This window comes from Protopterus annectens, chromosome 1.part2 (assembly GCF_019279795.1).
Source record: "Protopterus annectens isolate FY-2018-M chromosome 1.part2, PAN1.0, whole genome shotgun sequence".
NCBI classification, from domain to species: Eukaryota; Metazoa; Chordata; order Ceratodontiformes; family Protopteridae; genus Protopterus; species Protopterus annectens.
In genome coordinates this window covers 901,308,037-901,329,118 of record NC_056727.1, presented here as the reverse complement: position 1 = coordinate 901,329,118, position 21,082 = coordinate 901,308,037, and the positions used below count along the sequence as shown (strand labels likewise).

At 42.7% G+C, this 21,082-nt stretch overlaps 1 protein-coding gene across 2 annotated transcripts in view; it reads right to left on the bottom strand.

The window, feature by feature from the left end:
- Window positions 1–21,082, bottom strand: part of CDC42BPA (CDC42 binding protein kinase alpha) — a 3,351,611-nt gene that overhangs the window by 1,604,967 nt on the left and 1,725,562 nt on the right. The window lies entirely within an intron of this gene.

The window sequence follows — 21,082 nt, the reverse complement described above, 5'->3', positions numbered from 1 at the left end:
ATGCATGCATGTTTAAATGCCTAGATGCCTTGATACCCTCCCAATAGCCCTTTCGGATCATGCCTCTCTAATCTTCACACTTTAGTCAGGACTTGGAGGGTAAAGTTATTTTTGTGTAGAGGAGATGCTGTTGGTCAGATCATTAAATGTATACTCATACCCTGGATCAACCCAGAGCAAAACTGGGAATTTATCAATTGCAGCTTGGCTACCACCTTAAAGAACTGATAGCAAACTGCTAAAAGCAGAGTTTCAAAAGTTAAACTGTTTCAAAAGGAAATTTGGGAGGCTCAACCTCTAGGAAGCCAGGAGCATTATGAGAGGAGCAGGAAAGCACTGGATAATTACTTCCAGTTTAAGGTAGATTTTGCTAAACTCATTTTGTGACTTAACATCATTAATTTCTCTCCCTCAAACATAAGGTACCTAGCAATCAGTGTGGACAGAAAAAACAGTTGTGCAAAATCTTACCATAACCATAGACGTCTTTCTCTTCTATATGCTGCAGTTTTCATCATATTAGGGAGTTCGCCTCTGGCGGACTCATGCATCTCGACAGTATCCAAAAGCCTCCATGCTACTGCGAGGTACGTGCTACATCACAACACATTACGTGTATGTTGGCCATAAAGAGATGTCGGGTATAAAGCAGATGCCAGCACGCATCTACCTCAGAACTGTATGCTGCCCAGCACCAGCCTGAGATTCTGGTTGGGAAGCATATCAAAAGGAAACCAGGCAAGCATCAGGGGGAAGGCAGGGTGGGGAATGCAATACTGAAGCCTATAGAAGAGAAGGATATTTATGGTTATGGTGAGATTTTACACAACTATTCTATGGCCTTCTATTCTTATGCTGCAGTATTCATCACATAAGGGAAAATCCCAAACTCAAGCTCGGGACAGGTTGGGAGGAGGAATAGCCGATGCTTTCTCAATAAATCCATGTAAGATTACTCTTGCAAATGCAGCCCTGGACTCAGAGATGGTGTCAAGCTTGTAGTGTTTTGTGAAAGTATGCACAGAGGACCACGTAGCTGCCTCCAGAATGGATCCAATGTCCAAACCTCTAAAAATTGCCCCCTGAGCAGGACACTCTTCTGGTGGAGTGAGCCTTCACTGGGGAAGCAAGTGTCTTTCCATTTGACAAATAAAAGGAAATGGGTTTACAAATCCAGTTGGAACTGGTTTGCTTGGAAACCGACTTACCCAGCGCTCTTGGGTGGTAAGAAACAAGCAGGCAGTCTGATTTGCAAAAACGCTTGGTCTTGTCAAGGTAGTATCCGAGTTGCCTATGCACATCTAAAGTGTGCAAGATTCTTTCACTGGGACACAGGGGTGAAGTAAAAAGATAGGAAGGTTAATGGACTGATTTAAAGATAACTCATTCACCACTTTAGGCATAAATGTAGAGTTTTGTAAGCAGGAAAGCCCTATCTCTATGGAAAACAGTGAAGGGGGAATAGACATTAGGGCCTGTAACTCTGAAACCCTTCTAGCAGAGGTAATTGCCACTAACAAGACAGTCTTCCAAGTACAATATTGCAGTGAAGAGGAGCTTGCTGGTTCACAGGGAGCCAGTGTAAGCTTCTCCAACACAAAATTGAGATCCCAAGGAGGGGGTACTGGTTTCCTTGGAGGTCTGATATGAAGGTCACCTTTAAGGAATAGTTTTACCTCTAACCTAGAGGCCAAAGGTGGAGTCAAAGGCAGACCAGCAGAAACAGCTGAAAGGTAAGCCTTCACTGAAGAATAGGACAACCCAGCCTTCATCAATTCACACAGATAGGAAAAAACCACCAGGACATCAACTGACAGCGGTTGCAGGTCCTTTTTATGACACCAGATGGAAAACCTTTTCCATTTGGAAATGTAGAATTTCCTAGTTGCAGGTTTTCTGGCCTCCTGCAGAACTCTTAGCACATCCTCAGAAAAAAGGTGTCTGTAAGGGATTACTCTATCACCCACAAAGTCAGATTCAGAGTTGACAAATGTGGATGTACTAGGGTTCCCTTGTCCTGCGTGAGCAATTTCATCCTGCGGGGTAACTTGTGGTGATTGCCCCTGGCTAGGTGCAGGAGAAGGGGGAACCAGTGCTGCCTTGCCAAAAGGGAGTCGTCAGCAAGATGTTTTGGTTGATCCTGCTGAATCTTCAGTAGGACCTTCTGTAACAGAGGCAAGGGGGAATGCATACAGAAACATCCTCTTCCAGGAGAAAGATAGAGTATCCACCTTCCAGCACAAAATTTTGGAAGTTGCCTGTTCATAGGGAAGGCAAACAGATCTATCTAAGGCATACCCTAATGATGGATTAGGTCCAGAAACACATCCCTGTGCAACATCCACTTGTGGGACTGGGTCATGGACCTGCTTAGAGAGATTGCCACTGTGTTCTGGGCTGAGGGGAGATAAACTGCCTGTACGGAGATGTGACTCTGTAAGGTAATTCTCAAGCAAGTAGGACTAGTCTGCATAAAATGTAGGACATCGTTCCCCCCGTTTGTTGATGTAACAAAGAGCTGTGGTATTGTCTGTGATCCACCTCAGCACTCCTGGAGTAAGGCTGCTCCTGAAAATTTGTAGTGCCAGAATCAGAGCCCTCATCTCCTTCACATTGATATGTTCTTTGGCCTGCTTGGCAGACCACACATCTCTGACTCTCCAGGCTTGGAGAGCTGCACCCCAACCTGTGTCTGAAGCGTCTGTGAACAACTCTTGGGAAGGAAGGGGTGGTTGCAGTGGTGGGCCCGAGATCTTGTTTACCTGAAGGATCCACCATTCTGGTTCCCTTTTTAAACAAAGGAGTGGAATCAGAAACTCTAAGGGGTGCAAGTGTTGAATCCACACTGTTCTTAGCTACCACTGCAACTTCCTCATGTGTAATCTTGTGAAGGGTATCACAGAGATAGTGGATGCCATGTACCCTAATAGACGAAGAAAATCCCTGGCTGTCAAGGAGTGGAGGGGAAGAATGCTCTGAAAAAGTAGGAAGTCAGGAACAAAGCTTTCTCTCCTGGAAGAGAGGCTAACATTTTGTCTGTTTGTATCTTGCATCCCAGTTAATTGTGATCCTGTGAAGGGATGAGGGAAGACTTCTGGAAATTTATAGTGAACCCTAGACTCTGTAAAAGGCAATAGTGAAGGAAAGGTTTTCTTGAAGAAGCTTTGGGGACTGAGCCTGAATCAGAAGGTTGTCTAGGTAAGGGACAATCTGAATTCCCTGTATTCTGCAGAAAGCTGAAACAGGGTCAAGCACTTTGAGAAGACCCCTGGTGTCGTAGAGAGACCAAAGGGCAAAGCACAAAACTGAAAATGCCAGGAAGCCACAGAAAAACGTAAAAACTTCCTGAACCTTGGATGGATGGGAATATGAAGGTAGGCATCTTTTATATCTAGAGACACCATGAACTCTTATTTTAGAACTAGGGGTGGGAGGGAGGGTAGAATCAACATTCAGAAAGAAGGCACTTTATGAAAGGCGTTAAAAAGGGAAAGTTCCAGGATGGGTCTTACAGGGGCCATCCTTCCTGGGGACCAGAAACATCCTGGAGCAAAACCCCTTCCCTTGTTGGGTAGTTGAAACTTCCTCAATAGTTCCCTGAGAATTCAGATCCGTAATGACCGGAGGAAAGAAGCTCAGCTGGTCTTTGGGGGGTGGGGGGTGGAATTCCTCTGAATGAGAGGAATTTTTCCCAAACCATAAAGTATCCTGTTTTGATAATGGATAGTACCAAAGAGTCCTGAGTAATCAGTTTCCACACAACAAGGGACTGACTGAGGTGATGGGACAAGGGGGCAGATGGCCCTGGCGGCTGACAGTCACAGATTACCTGGCTTGGGTTGGGACTGAAAGGACTACTTAGAGGCAGGGGTAAAAGAAGCAGACTAGAAAAAGCAGGGTTTCTAGGTCCCTTATTACTCTTAGATTAAGGAGACAGAGAAGGTTTCCTAATAAAGGCAAATTTTGCTGGATAAATTTTCTGGAACCATGGGACGGGGAAACAAGGTGATGTTCTCCTGTAGAGATTTAAAGAGCTCCACTGCTGAGCTCCCATACAGGGCTTTGTTATCCAAAGCTGCATCCAACAATTTGACCTTGAAAACCTCAGGCAAAGCCTGTAGCCTGAGCCAAGAATATCTTCTCAGAACAGACCCAGAGGCAGCTGCCCTAGCAGAAGCATCAGCAGCATCACAAATGCACTTGATGGAGTGCCTCATAAAGTACAGTTGTGTACACTTACTATAAATGTAGATGTTCGAGTGTATTCATTGTTGCAGTCATTACATTTGGGTTATCTGCCTGCAGGTAGCCCTCAGCCGGCCTGAATATCAAAGTCTTGGATTCCTGCGTCGCATGCTCTCTCTTCTTCCATGAAGTCAGGTCATCAGGGGTATAAAACATGCAGCCAATGCCATTACATCAGTTTTTCTTGCCCCAGATGTCAGGTACCCCATAATGGAAAGCAATTATATGTTAGGTTATACCTCCAACAAAAAAAAGCAAATACACCGGAAAGCTGAAATACACTAAACAAGAAGAAAAGTATAGCCAAGAGAAGTCAGGGGGCTGGAGGGAGGGTAACCAGGACTGCAACAGTGAATACACTCGAACATCTACATTTATGTAAGTGTACACAACTGTACTATGTTCTTCGTGTTTCACTGTTGCAGTCATTACATTTGGGTTGATTCCCAAAGCTAAGGAAGGGAGGAGGAAGTTAGAGAGCATTAGGACCAGCTATTAAGCCCTGCAAGACTGCAGTGGAAAAACCAGGTCTGGATTTAGAAAAACTAGGCATGTGGTAATGCTTGGTGAAGATATGTACAGAGTTCCAGGTAGCAGCTTCTAGGATGTCGCTGGTAGGGACACCTCTGAGAAAGGCTGCAGAGGTAGATGCAGCTCTGGTGGAATGTGATGTTATGCCCTGTGGGGTAGGTTTTCCATGGTGCTTATTAGCAGAAATGAATGCAATATGCTATCCATTTAGAAATGGTTTGCTTTGAAATGGCCTTCCCCTCTGCCCTTGCAGCAAAGCCAACTAGCAGCTCTTCAGTTTTTCTGAGAGGCTTAGTCCTGTCCAAATAAAATCTAAGTTGCCTGTGCACGTTCAAAGAGTGCAGCATTCGTTCTACTTTGTTTTGTGGATTTGGGAAAAAAGTAGGCAAATGAATGGACTGATTAAAGGTCACACTAGACACCACCTTGGGCATAAAGGAAGGATTGGTCCTGAGGGACACTCTGCATGAAAGATGATGAATGGCTCCACTGCCATGAGGGCCTGTAATTCAGACACTCTTCTTGCTGAAGTGATGGCTAGAAGGAAGGCTGTTTTCCAAGAAAGGAATTTCAACTCTGCAGTTGCAGCTGGCTCAAAAGGAGGTAGAGTGAGCTTTTCCAATACAAAGTTAAGGTCCCAGGCTGGAGTAGGGGCTCTCCTGGGTGGTCTTAAATTTTTGGTCCCTCTGAGGAACTGCTTTAGCAGGGGGTGACAGAAGAGGGGTGATTCAGGATTATAATGAGCTGAAATGGCAGAGGCATGAATTTTGATTGATGAGAAAGAAAGGCCCTTGTGGAGCATCACTGTTAAGTACTGAAGAATATGCGGTAATCTGGGCACCGTTGTGCCCATCTCCTGAGTCTGGCTCCAGGAACAGTATATTTTCCACTTTTCAGCATAGGATTTTCTAGTACTAGGCCTCCTTGCCTCCAGAATGACATCTAGCACCTGCTTACTGAGGGATGTTATTGGAGAGCTCAAGGAATTAGCCAGGCTGCAAGGCTCAGGGTTTGAAGTTGAGGGTGCAGAATCTGGCCCTCCCGTTGGGACAGCAGGGAAGGGGTCTGAGGCAGGTGCCATGGCTCAAGCAGTGACATACTGCGCAAGAGGGGGTACCAGTGTTGCTGTGGCCAGTCTGGTGCAATCAGTATTGTCCTTGGTTTCTCCTGTTTGATCTTTAGCAGAACTTTCAAGAGGAGAGGCAGAGGGGGAAACGCATAAACTGAGAGGCTTTCCCAGGTGAAGGACAGGGCCTCCACTTTCCAAGCTTGACTGTGGGAAGTCCTTGTGCAGAATTTGTCCAATTGGTAGTTCTGAGGGGAGGCAAACAGGTCTATCTCCGGATTCTCCCATTTGTTTCTCAAAAGGTTGAATATCTTTGGTTCCAGTTTCCACTTGTGTGGGTCCATAAGATTTCTGCTTAGGTCGTCTGCCAGTGAATTTAGCTTAGCTGGCAGGAATTGAGCTTGTAGGTGCACTTGGTAGCTCAAGGCTGTGTTCCACAGAACCATGGCTAGTCTGCAGAGAGGGTACGAGTGGGTTCCCCCTTGCTTGTTTATGTACCACATAACAGTGGTGCTGTCTGTCTTTACCAATAATTGTCCTGGAAGAATGTGGTCCTTGAAAGCTGTCAGGGAATTCTGTACAGCTAACATTTCTTTTTGATTGATATGCAGGTGCATCTGACTTGGGTTCCATTTGCCCTGAATGCACTGCCCTGCCAAGTGAGCCTCCAATGCATAGTCTAATGCGTCTGTTGTTAGGGTTTGGGCGGCAGGGGCGTAGAGTGAATGGGAGCCCCTTGTTGTGGTAGCAGGCCACTGCCCACCAAAGGAACTCTGTCTTTATGCAAGGAATGATAGGAATCATTGATTCCAGGTCGTGAAGATGTTGACACCATAGGCTTTTTAGATACCATTGTAGTTTCCTCATATGCAGTCTTGCATATGGAATTAGAAGAATGCAAGAGGCCATGAACCTCAGGGCTTGCAGGATTTTCCTTGCAGATAGCTGCGTCTTTGTGGCCAGTAGTTTGAAGTAGGCTGTCAAATAAACTTGTTTCTCTGGCATGAGGTAAGCCATCTGGGAAGTTGTGTTCAAGCTTGCTCCCAGAAATACAATTTGTTGGCAGGGTACTAGATGGGATTTCGTTTCGTTTATGGTGTACCCCAGTGAGGTTAGAAGTTTCTTTACAAATGTCAAATGTTTTAGTAGCATGTCCCAGCTTTCTGCCTGAATTAGACAATCGTCCAGGTATGGGTATATTTGAATATTTCTTTGCCTGCAAAATGCAATGACTGGAGCTAGACACTTTGTGAATACCCTGGACGCAGCAGATAAGACAAAGGGAAGTGCAGAGAACTGATAGTGCATGGAGCCTGCTCTGAAGCGTAGGTATTTCCTGCAAGATTCCCTTATTGGAATGTGCAGATAAGCTTCCTTTAAGTCTAAGGTTGCCAACCAGGCATCTTTGCCTAGCACAGGAAGCAGCTGTTGAAGTGTTAGCATTTTGAATTTTGGGATTACCAAAAAGGTGTTTAGAATAGAGAGGTCCAGGATAGGATGGATGCCAGGAGCTGTCTTTTTTTGGGTACCAGGAAAAGTCTTGAGTAAAAGCCTTGCCTCCTTTCTCCTGCTGGGACAGGCTGAATAGCCCTGGAACTTAGAAGAGACAGAACTAGCTGTTGAGCCTCTGCCCACAGATTTGGGGGTAGGTCTGGCCAACCGTTTGGGGTTGGTAAGGTGTGGAAGCGGAATCTGTATCCTTGGAAAACTATATTTAAAACCCATTTGTCCTAGGTAATAAGTTCCCATTTTTTTGTATGTAGGACAATCTTTCCCCCTAAGGGAGCAGGCAGTTGAGCAGGGCTTGGAAGGTTTAAGGTTAAGTCAGTATGACATTTTTCCATAGGGGGTGTCTTACTACTTCCAGCTTTGGAAGTGGGAGTCCCCCACTACTTAGGCCTGTGAGAACCTTGAGACTGTAGCCTAGGTGGTCTGGTGTTCTTGGGTTTAAATCCTGTAATTCTTTATTTTCAGCACAGTCAGGAATCAACATCATTTTCTGTTTAAGGAGTCCCATAATATGGTGCTGATACTTTAACATATGAAACTGGCAGTTTAAGGCACTAATGGCCAAAGTAGCAGAAGTGTATACCTTCTTAGCCCATCTGTCCAAGGCCCTGGAATCTCTATCAGAGGGGGTAGAGTTTTTGGCAGTAGTAGCCTTAATGCCTTTAGGTCCTTGGGAAATGGTCTCTGGGTCCACAGCAGGATTCTTGAATAGGAACTTGTGAGAGTCAGGTACTCTGTAATACCTGTCAGGCTTCCTGGGAGCTGGAGGTAAAGTGTCTGGGGCCAGGCTAGATTCCAAGAAGGCATCATCTACAATGTCCAGGACAGGAGGGATAGCTAAAGGCCTGTGTTGAGGGAGGAGTAAGAATTCTCTAAGCCTCTTTTTGGAGTCAGAGTAATCCTGGATTTCCCAACGGAAATGCTCTGTAAGAGTGCGCAAGGTTTCACCAAAAGAAAAATCTTATGGAGGGGAAGCAGAGGGAATGGAATCCTCTGCATCAGAATCCCCATAGGTAGATAGGGGAAATCCTGGTAATCAGAATAAACAGAAATTTCAGAATCCTGATCAGAAGAATCAGAAGGAAAATCAGTTCTAGGTCTCTTAGAGGGTGAAGGCTGGCTACCCCTAATTAAAGTAATAAGGTCTTCAGCCATTCTTATCACGTGTTTTTTAGGCATGTGGGCATAACCACGCTGTTTGGACATCGGTTTTCTAGGCGTGGGTCGAGTTTTAGGCCTTGAAGAAGAAGATGGCGTCAGTTTGAAATGCAAGTCAGTAGGCCTGAATACACCCTCAGAAGCTGCACAGCGGCTCTGGACCCATCCAAGCTAGAGACATCCGCAGGTTCCATAGTCGAAGAAGCATCTCACGGCATACCGGACTCCGAATGGGTCTCAGTACAGGCCTGCGAATCTGAAGTAGTGGGTATCAGGGACTGCGAAAGCTCCTCACTGAGTACCAGCGAACTGGTGACTAGCTTAACGGAAGTGTCGTCAGCAGCTTTGGACCTATGCAGTCTGTCTCTGTCTTTACATTTTTTCGGAATGTCGGTAGTTGGATGGCTTACCGAAGCCATTTCTGGATAGTTAAACCGAGTACCGAAATAATTTGCTGCAAAAAGAAACCGACGACGAATAGTTCGGGGGTTGAATAAGGCACAAAACCGACAGCGAGGGATGTCGTGGTCTGGGCCTAAGCAAGGAATTCAGTACGAATGAAAATCTTTATGAGGTATTTGCTTTCCACAGGTAATACAATTGTTAACTTTTACTGACATCAGTTAAGAGCAAGAAAAAGGATCCCCAATGGGATACTTAGCTTTTTTTTGAAGACTTCGGTTCTGAAACTCGAAAACTAAACTTTCAGGAGTCGGCCGACCGGCACTTTCGAACTGCTTCTGCTTCAGGCACCGCGTGGCAAGAAAGACTGATGTAATGGCATTGGCTGCATGTTTTATACCCCTGACGACCTGAAGTCATGGAACAAGAGACTGCATCCAATGCAGGAATCTAAGACTTTGATATTCAGGCTGGCTGAGGGCTACCTGCAGACAGATAACCCAATTGTAATGACTGCAACAGTAAAACATGAACATCTTGTGCAGTAGAATTAAGGAAAGTTGCTAATTATGATTTTGCTGGGCAATCTGGAATGCCTGCCAAAGTTTTCACTGCATCCACCAAAACAGCCAGGGAGTACTTTGCCATGTGGGTCTGATAGTTTATTGCATGGAAGGCCAAGGTAGCCAAAGTATAGACCTTTTTGCCCAACCTTTCCATGACCTTACTTTCCTTTTCAGAGGGTAACAAGGAAGTGGATGGTAGAAGTTTTAAAGCCTTTTCCATGGAGACAGAAATAGCAGCTGGATCAGCAGCAGGAGCCTTGAACAGAAATTTAGAGTCCTCAGGAGCTTTACAGAACCTGTCAGGATGCTTGGGGCAGGAAGCTGAAAGTCTGGACATTTGGAGGCAGCCGAGAAAATATCCAGAAAGGCATGCAGGACTGGATGGATAGGAGAAGGGGAATCCATCTGCAAGAGGTCATAACACCTCTTCTGAATCTCCGAGACCTTGGAGCAGTCCCACTTAACAAATTCTTTCATCTTAAGAATCGTCTCTCCAAAGGATATGTCCTCACCAGGGGAAAATGTACCATTAGATTCCTCCTCTGGTGAGGCATACCCTAAGGGAGAAGCCATCTGAGTAGAGTAGGTTAGTGACTCCTCTCCAGAAGAATCCTCCTCCTCTGAGGAAGTGTCCACAGTTGTCCTTTTAAAGAATGTGGTAGGAGAGAAGGGCTGCAGAGTAACAAAAGAAGGGGGGGGGTTGGCGAAGGGCCATAAAGGCAATGAAGAAACTCTGAGAAAAGGCTTCCCAGTTAGGGGTCTGCTAAGGAGACAAATGCTTAGTCTTTGCTTTTTTCTTTTTAGGGGCTTCCATGTGATGGAATGTGGATGGACTGGACATCGGTCTACATTCAAAGATATCTGAAAGTACATCTTCATGCACCGTGATCAGTGTGATGCCATGAGGACTCTCAGATATAATGAATCTGGGTTCCCCCTTGTTGCCCTGATTGGATACCTGCACTTCCCTCGCAGACATGCCAGTGGACTCCTTCGGGGACTCCATTGTGGTACCCGCCGAAGGTACATCCACCATCTCTGGCACGGGCTCCGGGCCTACATCAGCCTCACGAGCAACAACCTGAAAACAGGGTGCAGCTGAAGGTTCAGGTCATGATTTTTTTGCCTTCTTCGATACAGGTTCATCCAAATGACCAGAAGGCACATCCATTTCATGCACTAAACGTTTGAGTCGCTGATTTTCTAAATATAACTTAAGAAAAGCTAGCCGACTCCTGAGGGTCTTAGGGACTAAGGATTTACAAATAGGGCACTCAGTGTGGTCGTGGTCGGGGCCTAAGCAAAACAGACAAAGCTCGTGGGCATCTTTATGTGGAATCTGCCTTCCACACTGACACTTGCCCTTCCTAGCTGACCTGAATCCAATAACAAGCAGCAGCAAAAATTTTTAATAAGAAAACACCCCATCAGGGACTTGCCTGAGCAGACAATCAGTCAGGCTGCAGAAAGGTTCGGTGGTAGGTGTGTGCTGATATCTGCTTTATACCAGATGTCTCTTTATGGCCAACATACGTGTAATGTGTTGTGGTGTAGCACTTACCTTGCAATTGCATGAATGCTTTTGGATACTGGCTAGGCGTACAGGTCAGCTGGAGGCAGACTCCCTAATGTTATGAGTACTGCAACATATGAATAGAAGGATATCTATAAATTAGACAAAAGACCCACTAACAAGACTAATAATTACCAACAAAGCCAATATCTTGTGGTCAATTGCTTCCTATTATAAGCACTTGTATGCTGACATTTTATACCTCAAGCCTTGTAAAACCTTAATACAGTACATCATCCTGCTTTGAATCAAGATCAAAGTAATGCTTTAACCCTGACTTTTTCCACATAAGATATGCTGTAGGTACTTAAAAGATCCCCAAAAAGCAAGATCCAAGTCCCAGTTGGGATTCCAGTAGAGCTACATGAGATTGGAATAGCACCCATTGCAACTTTTTTTTTTTTGCACTGACTAATAAGATTATGTCAATCAGTAACATCCCTGTATCCTGGAAATAGACTACGGCAGTCATATTGCTTAAACCTGGCAAGGACCCATTATAGGTAACATCATATAAACCAATATCAATCTTGAATTATGACTATAAACTTTTCATCTCATTGGTTGTCAGAAAGATTTACGTACTACTGCCTTCCTTACTACATCTAAACCAGACAGGGTTTGTTCTGGGCTACACTGCATATGATTACTTAATTAAAGCCTCCGTACTGATGGATTGTGCCTCAAAAAAGTGGCAAGGACGGCTCCTGGCCAGCTTAGTCAATGAGAAAGTGTTTGATAGAGTCAAAAAGTCCTTCCTATTGTGTGTGTTTGAAAGGTCTGAATTCCCCTCTGCCATGGTCAAGCCTCTCAAAGTTTTATACCAAGAGTCTAAAATTAGAAGTAAGTTAGGCCAAAGACTTTCTAATGACATGTTTCCCATTTCCCATTTGTAGTTTGCATTGTATTTAGAGCCTCTTGCAACTAAACGGAAATCCATAATCTACCCATAGTTTACACATTCCAATACTAACATTCAGTCTTTCCCCTATAAGGAGATGACCTTTTGCTTTACCTACCTGATCCAGGAACCAAGCTGAAATGAGTCTTTAGTGAGCTGGCTAAGTCTGGGGAGTTTTCCAGTTGCAAAGTTAACTAACTTCAAATGGTTAAATTAAATTTCTCACCTTAGATAAAATTTCTATTTCTTGAAGACACAAATTAGATGAAATATTTAGGTGTGATGCTCTCCAGCTCTATGGAAAACTCAATAAAGCTAACATACAACGCTACTGTCAGTAAGGTAAAGAACAGCCTTCAGTTCTGGAAGGGATTAAATATAGATTCTCAAAAAAAGGATAACAGCAATAAAATGGTTTGGACTCCCTCTAATTTTACACTCCAGTTTTAAGGCTTCCCCCTCAACCTGAGCAGAGAATTAGGCTTCCCCCTCAACCTGAGCAGAGAATTTCTCATGATGAGACTACTTGACTTTTATGACTCAGCAAGAACCCTAGGTTATTGTGGGACATTTTGTCTCCTCCTAGAGCTATGGGCAGTTTCTCAATGCCAGACTCTGTTTTTTTTATCTGCACAGATTAAGGTAGATGCAAGGATGTTATGCTGGTGCAGGCAGGTAGCCTTTTCTCTCTACAAAGCAATACAGCTGAAAAAACAATCAGACTAATTAAAAATAAGTCATGCATTAGTTTTTAAGCTAATGCATAGTACACATTGGGCTTGCAAGACAATTAAGACACCAAAATGGCAGATTTGCTCTGCCCTATTCTTTCAATCATTGGTGGGAAATTAACTGGTTAGAATCAAGTGAAGCTCAAAGCACACCCTTCTTGCTCTACTCGGACCAGTTATTGAATGGTGAACTCTTGGCTAATTGGCCCCATTTGAAGGATAGCTTAGGTTTGCATAACTCTGAACAATTTAATGACTTGTTTTTTGCAGACAAAATTGAGTCCCATCTCTAGTTTAATTGGACTTAATGGATAGTCTGATGTGTAGATTTCAGGGAGGACTTCATTCCGGCCAAAGAGCTTATCTGGAGATTATATAATATATTCTTAAATTATAAATCCCCTCTATTCAATGCTCACAGACTAATGAGAGAAAACTGCCTTAATGTTAACACTGACAGTAAAACTTGGCGTATTCTGGCTCAGAGACTTAAATATGTAACCAAACTATGCAGCCACAGGCTTTTTTGGTTGGAAATGTTTATTTAACTATTTGCATACATCTGTAAGACTTTCTCTAATGCTTCCAGCCTCTTCAGCTATTTGTTGGGCTTTATACTACACAGGAACTAGGTACCTGGCATACTGTTTTTTGGGACTGTCTGGACTTATTCCTTTTAAAATGTGAGGTTTAGAGTATGTGAGATAGAATCTGGCCAGGGATTGTCTCAATTACTCCATTTCTTTTCCTGAAAGGGTATAACCCCAATATTAAGTTCTCTAAGCTTGAATGTTCATGCTATATTCCATACTGAAGAAATATTTAGGTGTGATGCTCTCCTAGCTCTATGGAAAACTCAATAAAGCTAACATACAACGCTACTGTCAATAAGGTAAAGAACAGCCTTCAGTTCTGGAAGGGATTAAATATAGATTCTCAAAAAAGGATATATGTATACATGTTTACAGAAAAAAAAGGGATCTTCCCATAATTAGTGACCACTGTATATTAATACATGAAGTCAAAGACCTTGAAATGAGCATACCTGATATCAATATCCACATTATGTTGTCTGAAAAATGTTCTTTATGTTGCAGGCACTACCCCAACAATAATAGATGGTAGGTATAAAGCATCCTTATAGCCCTTTTCAGTGGAATGAAATACATAGTTCTAGGTGATTGCCTGGAGCTCAGAGATTTAGTGGTTGAATCTACAAAGGATACAAATCTTATTAACCAAACAAGGTTAAGTTTTGCTATTACAGGTTCACAGGTAAGTACTAGGCTAGTTGCCCTTGTGGGCCATTTTTAGACTAGACAATTTCCCTTTCTTGTTTAAAAAAATCTTTATTAAATATAAATATTACATATGACAAAGGCAATCTTACATTTATATAAATGAAAGCAAAACATATAGATACAATTCCAGTCTCAAACATGATGCATTACAAACCACACTGACACAATTGTAGTTGCAAACATACATTACTCATAATGTATCCAGTCATTGTGAGCCAGACATTACATAGCTCATTCAAATCCTGTCTTCTTTTAAATCTCATTCCTCCTCTTCTTGTATTGTTCCCACAATTCCCATTTTTTCCTATGTAATCTGCTCCTACCCTTTTCTAAAGATGCTAATTCCAGTTGTTTTATCTCTGTTACTATATTCACTACTTCTAGTAAAGTTGGTTTAGACTTAGCTTTCCATTTGCTAGCAACTGCTTTTTGGCAGCCACCATAATTAGACCCAGCAAGGCCTTACTATGTCTAAGCAATTCTGATTCTGTATCATACCTCAAAAAATCATTTCCTTAGTTACACCAATTTACTCACCCAGTGTCTCCGACAAAGCAGTCTGCAGGGAATCTTTAAAGTCTGCCAACTCACTACACTCCCAGAAAGTATGTTCCCAGTTACCTCATTCTTTCTCAATACCCCTCCAACATTTATTTATTATTTATATGTATTTATTTATTTCCAATTTGATGATCGGGGAAGTCCACTGCACCACAGGAGCCCATTTTCAGTGGAGGCCTGGGGAGAAAAGCTCCAGACTATACAAATTACACTAAGGATACAACATACAAGCAGTAATAACAAAGAAAATACAACAGGTGTAAAATACAAACAGAAGCTTACTTACAAATCAACAGATACAAGCATAGTTACAAATCAAGAGAAACATGTACAATATTGATCAAGGGCAGTTAAATGTAATTTGACATTATTACTTTTGAAGCCATATTTATAAGCCTAATGGAATAAGTAGAAATTTAAGATTTAAATGTAGCAATTTAGAGTAGGTACATTATTGGAGTATTATTTGTTCCTATTAGGTTGAAGAAAGTTAGTATAAGGTAGATGAGATGAAGCTTAGTTATATAGGGCTGGAAGGGATGAGCTATGTTGGAAGAATGCAATTACATTTCCAGGTAGAGGAGAGGTGGGAATGAAGCGGAGTTTTAAAGTTACCCATGTTCTGCATTGTTTTTAGGGTAGGGGGAAGAGAATTCCATTTTTTGCTAAGGAGAAAGAGAGGAGTAGCTGTCCCGGTGTGTGCTTAGGTTTATGAATTGTAATTATTAAGTTTTGCTGTGTAGATCTAAGAGTTCTATTTGGAACATAGGGGAGAAGGATGTTTGAGAGGGCTGGGCATTTAGTGGGGTTGAAGAGTAGTATGTGCACTGTGATGAGTTGGAGGTAGTCCAGATGGTTAGGGAGTTCTAGCCAGTTTAGAGAGTGAAGGGCAAGGCAATGATGGGAGGAGTTTTTGGTGTTAGTGGCGAATTTGGAAATTTTGTTATAACAGTTTCCTAGTTTGGAAATAAGTGAAACAGATAGACTGATTAGTAGGAGAGTGCCGTACATTAGGGAGGGAAGGAGGTAAGTAGAGGCAAGAGTATGTCTGTTATGGGGTGAGAGGAAGCGGTTGTTCCTGTATAGCATGCAAGTTTGTGGTGGGTTTTCTTTATGTTTTGAAAAATATGAGTGTTAGATTTTAGGTGCTCACCTATGGTTACACCCAGCAATTTGGCATGGGGGACAATTTCGACAGGAGAGTTGTTTTGGCTTAGAATTTGGAAAGATATTTATCAAAAGGGAAGGATTTTGATGGTAGGAAGATTAATATTTTAGATTTGGTTGCATTTAGGGAGAGGTGGTTTTGGAGCATCTAGGCTTCGGTGGTCTGGGTATTGGTTAGAAGTTCAGGGAGATTGGTGGAAGAGCAAACTAGAGTTGAGTCATCATCATATTGGATAATTTTGGTGTTAGGAATAGCAGAGTGAAATGTATTGATAAAGATATTTAACAGCATTGGTCCAAGAATAGATCCTTGAGGTACGCCGGTTGGGGTGAGGAGAAAAGGAGAGATACCTTTTCTCCATTTCACAGCCTGAGATCTGTCAGACAAGTAGCTTGAGAATCAGGAGAGAGTATTTTGAGAGAGATTTAGGTTTGAGGGATGGCCCAGAAGATGGGTATGGGAAACAGTATCAATTGCCTTGGAGAGATCTAGAAGCACCATGGATACTATTTCCCAGGAATTGTAGATACGGTTGACTGTGTCTAGGAATGAGAGGAGAGCTGTTGTAGTGTTGTGCCTGGGTCGGAATCCATGTTGGGTTGGGCTGAGGAGGTGGTTTTGAGTTAGGAAAGGCATAAATTGGAGATGGACACATTTTTCTAAGATTATGGAGATTGGGGAGAGGATTGCTATGGGGAGAAAATTACATATGTTTGTGTATTTACCGCCTTTATGGAGAGGTAGAGTATTGGCTTTACACCAGAGTTTGGGTACATAAGATTCCTGTGTCTATTGATAAGGATGCTAATATGGAAAGCAATCCTGTCAGAGGCACTTTTAAGAAAACTTGAGGGCATACTGTCTGAGGCATTAGAGCAGGGTTTTAGTTTGGAGAGCAGATTTTTTTGTGTAGTTGGTAGATATTGGTTTAAGGTTGAAGATGGGGGGAGTGAGAACAGTAGGTAGGGTGGATGATGAAGGGGAAGTACACACAGAGGAAGGGCTGTTGTTGGAAAAGGTTTTAGTTAGTTCAGACATGGTATCAATAAAGAATGAGTTGAATAATGAGGCTAATTCTTGATCAGATTTGCTGGGTTCAGGCAGGGATTGTTTCTGGTACCTGGGCTGAGAAGATTATTTATAGAATTCCATAACTGTTTAGGGTTTTTAGCATGGTTAGACTAAAGTTTGATGTAATAAGATTTTTTATCTCTAATTATTTGTTTTTTTACAAGGTTACGGAGCTGAGTGCATTGAAGGAGGGTTTTAGGGAGTTTGTTTTTTGATATAGCTTCCAGGATTTGTCCCTTTGGTGCATTAATTGCTAGGTAGTCTTAGTTAGCTATGGGGCAGAACTGGATTTTACTCGTTTAGTTCTTGGTGGTACTACATTATTTAGTGTATTTAGAAAAGTGGAATTAAAGTAATCAATGGCATTGTCTAGAGAGTGTTTTAGGGTGTTCCAGTTCATTTGTTTGAGGGTATTTAAGAATATGATGGGGTTGAAGGTACTGAGGTTACATGTGTGCATGTAGTGGTGTTGGTGCAGGGAGGAGGAGGTTGAGTGGAGGGCAAAGGCAGGGAGATGCTCAGTGATGGAGTCAGGAATGGTGCCAGAGTTAGTGATTTTATTTGTGTGGGAAACTAGGATCCGGTCAAGGGTAGTGCCTGAGGGTTTGTATTTATTGGGTCTGGTGATGGAATGGATTATTTGGGCATAGTTGAAGAGACTGACGGATTGGGAGGGTGTAGAGTTACTGATGTTGCACCAATTTACATTTATGTCGCCTAGTATATATGTTTCACTGTTTATATTGGTTGAGGCCCATGAGAGAATTTCTTCAAGGATTGGAATATTATTCCTTGGTGGGATATAAAGGGCAATGATGAAGAGACTTTTATGGTTATTTATTTTTAGTAGGCAAGCTATGAGTTCAGTGTTAGCAAATTGAGGAATAGGGTTTGGGTAGAGGATTATAGAAAGTAGGTCAGAGTAGATTAGGGCGACACCGCCAGCTTTTTTATTTGTTCGATCGCACCTAATGGCTTGAAAACCTGGGAGTGGTATTTCAGAGTCAGAGATATGGGGTTTGAGCCATGTCTCAGAGACAGCTATGATGTCTGGTTGGTTATAGTTTAACCAGGCTTGAAATATAGAAGCTTTGTTACATAGACTTTGGGTGTTGAGAGTACAGAGTTGAAGAGTTTTGTGGGTGAGGGGGTGGGTGGAGCTAGGAATATTATTATCTAGAGATGAGTTTGGACCGGGATTAGGGTGGATGTCGCCTGCTAGGTGGAGGGTGTTGAGAAGAGATAGCACTATAGACTTAAGTTTTATTTTATAATACTGTGGGAAATGTATTGCAGATTTAGTCATAAGTAGCTTAGTTGTGGTAGTCAGAATTTGTAGTTTAAAGTGGTGAAGGAAGTTAGGTTGGATCAGAGAGGGGAAGATGAAGTAGAACTATTTTCTAGCGGGGTGATGATGTGTTCTGTGAGGAGGACTATAGGAGAGGGGAGAGAAGGGGGGAGGGAGATGGGTTGTAGAGTAGGATGTTGCATGGTATAGGGGTATTAAGAACATTAGAAAGGTGAGGGGGTATAGAGAGTTTGGAAGAGTGTGGAGGGCATGGGAATGAGTAGGTATTGAAGTAGAGGATGAGAGTTAGTGGATTGTAGAGATTTCGAAGAGTTTCTAGATTGTAGAGTTTGGAAGAGTCTGGAGGGCATGGAAGTAGAGAATGAGAGTTAGTGGACTGTAGAGATTTAGGTTTAGCTATGTGGGGGAGGGGAGGAGTATGGGAGTGAGAGATATAAGTGTTTTGTAAACTGAGTGTGGGTGTGATGGGGAGGGGTTATGCAAGAGTTGATGCTGGATTGGATAGTAATTTGGGAGGTGTAGCCAAATGGTGAAAATAAATGTAGGAGTAGTGGGGCGGGTGAGATTTGGGTTCAGGGTAGGGGAGCGGAGTGAGCCCGAAGGGCGAACGGAGTGGGAAGACCCAGGTCGCAATGGAAGAGACTCTCAAAAACCAATCAGTACAAGCAACCATACGGGTAAGCAAGCATAAAACTGTTTTTGCTGCCTGGATAGCTGCATGTAGGACAAGGGGAGCTGTTTAGTGCTGACTGAAAGTAGTAAAATGCAGGCCAAATATGTGTATGGGTCTGAGGGAGAACTGATAGAATATGTAGGGACAGTACACCTGTGCTTGCCACCGGAATGCGGGAGAGCAATGGCCAGGATAAAAAAAAACAGCTAATTTACTAACTGTGACACATACAGGTAACTGTGTTTGAAATTGCCACAGCAGATAGCAGAACTGAAGCCCGGCAGATGTGATTGGTGTTTCCATTTCTGTAGGTGAGCTGAGCAGCAGGGGAAAAGCCTCTTTAGGTAGGCTTTCTGTGGAAATAAAAGAAGGGTAGAGAGAGAAAAAGTCAGTTAGGAGAATTTAAAAGGCAGTCATTTAGGTATGCAGGGAGTAGAGAAAAGCAGAGACAGTTAGAATGCAGTTTCAAAGTAATTATTCAAAACTCAATCAGCTGTAAGGCAGTATGCACAGTAAAGCAATTCGCAGTTTCAGCAGATTGGGATAAACAGTTGGAATATCAAACAGGTCTGAGTAGCCTGTAAACACTCACCTTAGAGTGTGCAGCATAAACCCTGAGCATTGTCTATGATAGTAAGAGCACAGCACATAGACAAATTGTTGTCTACCTGAGGAAAAATTCTTTGGAGTCTACTTGGGGTATAAAACTACCTATGCAAACACTTCCAAGATCCTAAATCTTCTAGACTTTGTTGCACATTTGGGAGACATACATATATCCCCTACTGTTCCTTTGTGAATTGCTTATCCAACCTCTTTCCCAATCCTTTCTAACCTCCTCCAATTGATTCTTATATTTTTCATGCAATATTTTATATACTCCAATAATTACTCTCTTTTAAATGGCAGCTTATGTGTAAATTCTACTAAAAACTCTACCAGTGCTGGTGTTTCATTGACGACCCCCCCCCATTTCTTTCTCTTTGCCTATACTCTGCCTTCCCTATCAAGGAGTGAAATCAATCTCTAACTGCAGTCCAAATAAACTCTTGGCATCTTCCCATTCTGTTACCTTTCCTCTCTAGTTATTTGCTCCCAATACCTTGCTTCATTTGCCAGTTTTCTCCAATAAATTCCAGCCCCCCCTACTGTTTGTATTCCTAATTGCAGTAATCCCTATCGGCAGAATCTCCTTTAACTATCCCCGTATTGGCCTAGTTCTTGGAATACTTTCTGCTACTTTATGAATATAATATTCTGCATTGTTATTGTTATTCTCCTTAAAGGCCTGCATCCAAAATCCCAGTCTCTCCTTGTTTCGTAAGCCCCCCCCCCCCATTTCATTATCATCCCTTTCCACTCTGAATTAAAGTTTTCTGCTTATGCAATGTACAGAAGCCTTAACTGTGTTGCTCTGAAATACTCCTTCAAATTGGGTAATCCCAATCAGTCTAGTTCTATTGGAAGAATCAGCTTACCCCACTTGACTCTTGCCATCTTCCCTTCCAAAATAAAATCCTTCAGCTCTTTAATTACTATCAAGAACTTCTCCTCTGGTTGCTAAAAATATGCCTGATGTGTGTAAAAGACTTAAGGGACTGAAAACATTTGAACTGCTTGTATCTTACTATCGATATCCATATAACAGCACTTCCATTTCTCAGTTTTTGTATTATCTTTTGTTTAGTCTCTTCCCACATATCCTTAGCTGCCACTTCATTTTATCATGCCCCCAATAAATATGGATATTGCTGAACCAATTCATGTCCCGGTACATAATTTACTCCGATTGCCTTTCTTTTAACTTCATTAATTTTGTATCCAGAAAAAGTCGCAGTGGTGCAGCGGTAGCATTGTCGCCTCATAGCAAGAGGTTCTCCTGTTCGATTCTCGGCAGGAGCGCCTTCTGTGTGGAGTCTGTATGTCCTCCCCGCGGTCAAGTGGCGTTCGAAAGACATGCGTGAATGAGCGTGCCTTCGTTGAAGGTTGGGCTGGCACCTCAGCAACGTAAAAATATACTGCCAATCATTAGCAGACCGGAGTTCCGCTGTGGCGACCCCTAACCAGAAAAAGCCGAAAGAAAAACAATTTTGCATCCAGAAAATATTTGAAACTGTCTCAGAAATGTTCCAAAATACTGTAATGTCCCTTTCTGTTTTTGTCGGGAATAAAATAATCATCTGCAGACAGCCAGCACTTCTTGACTATCATACTAATTATATCCTTGAATTTCTGGGTCCCTTATTTTCTTTGCCAATGATTCTAAATATAAGACAAATAACAAAGGGAAGAGAAAGGTTATCCCTGCTTGGTTCAT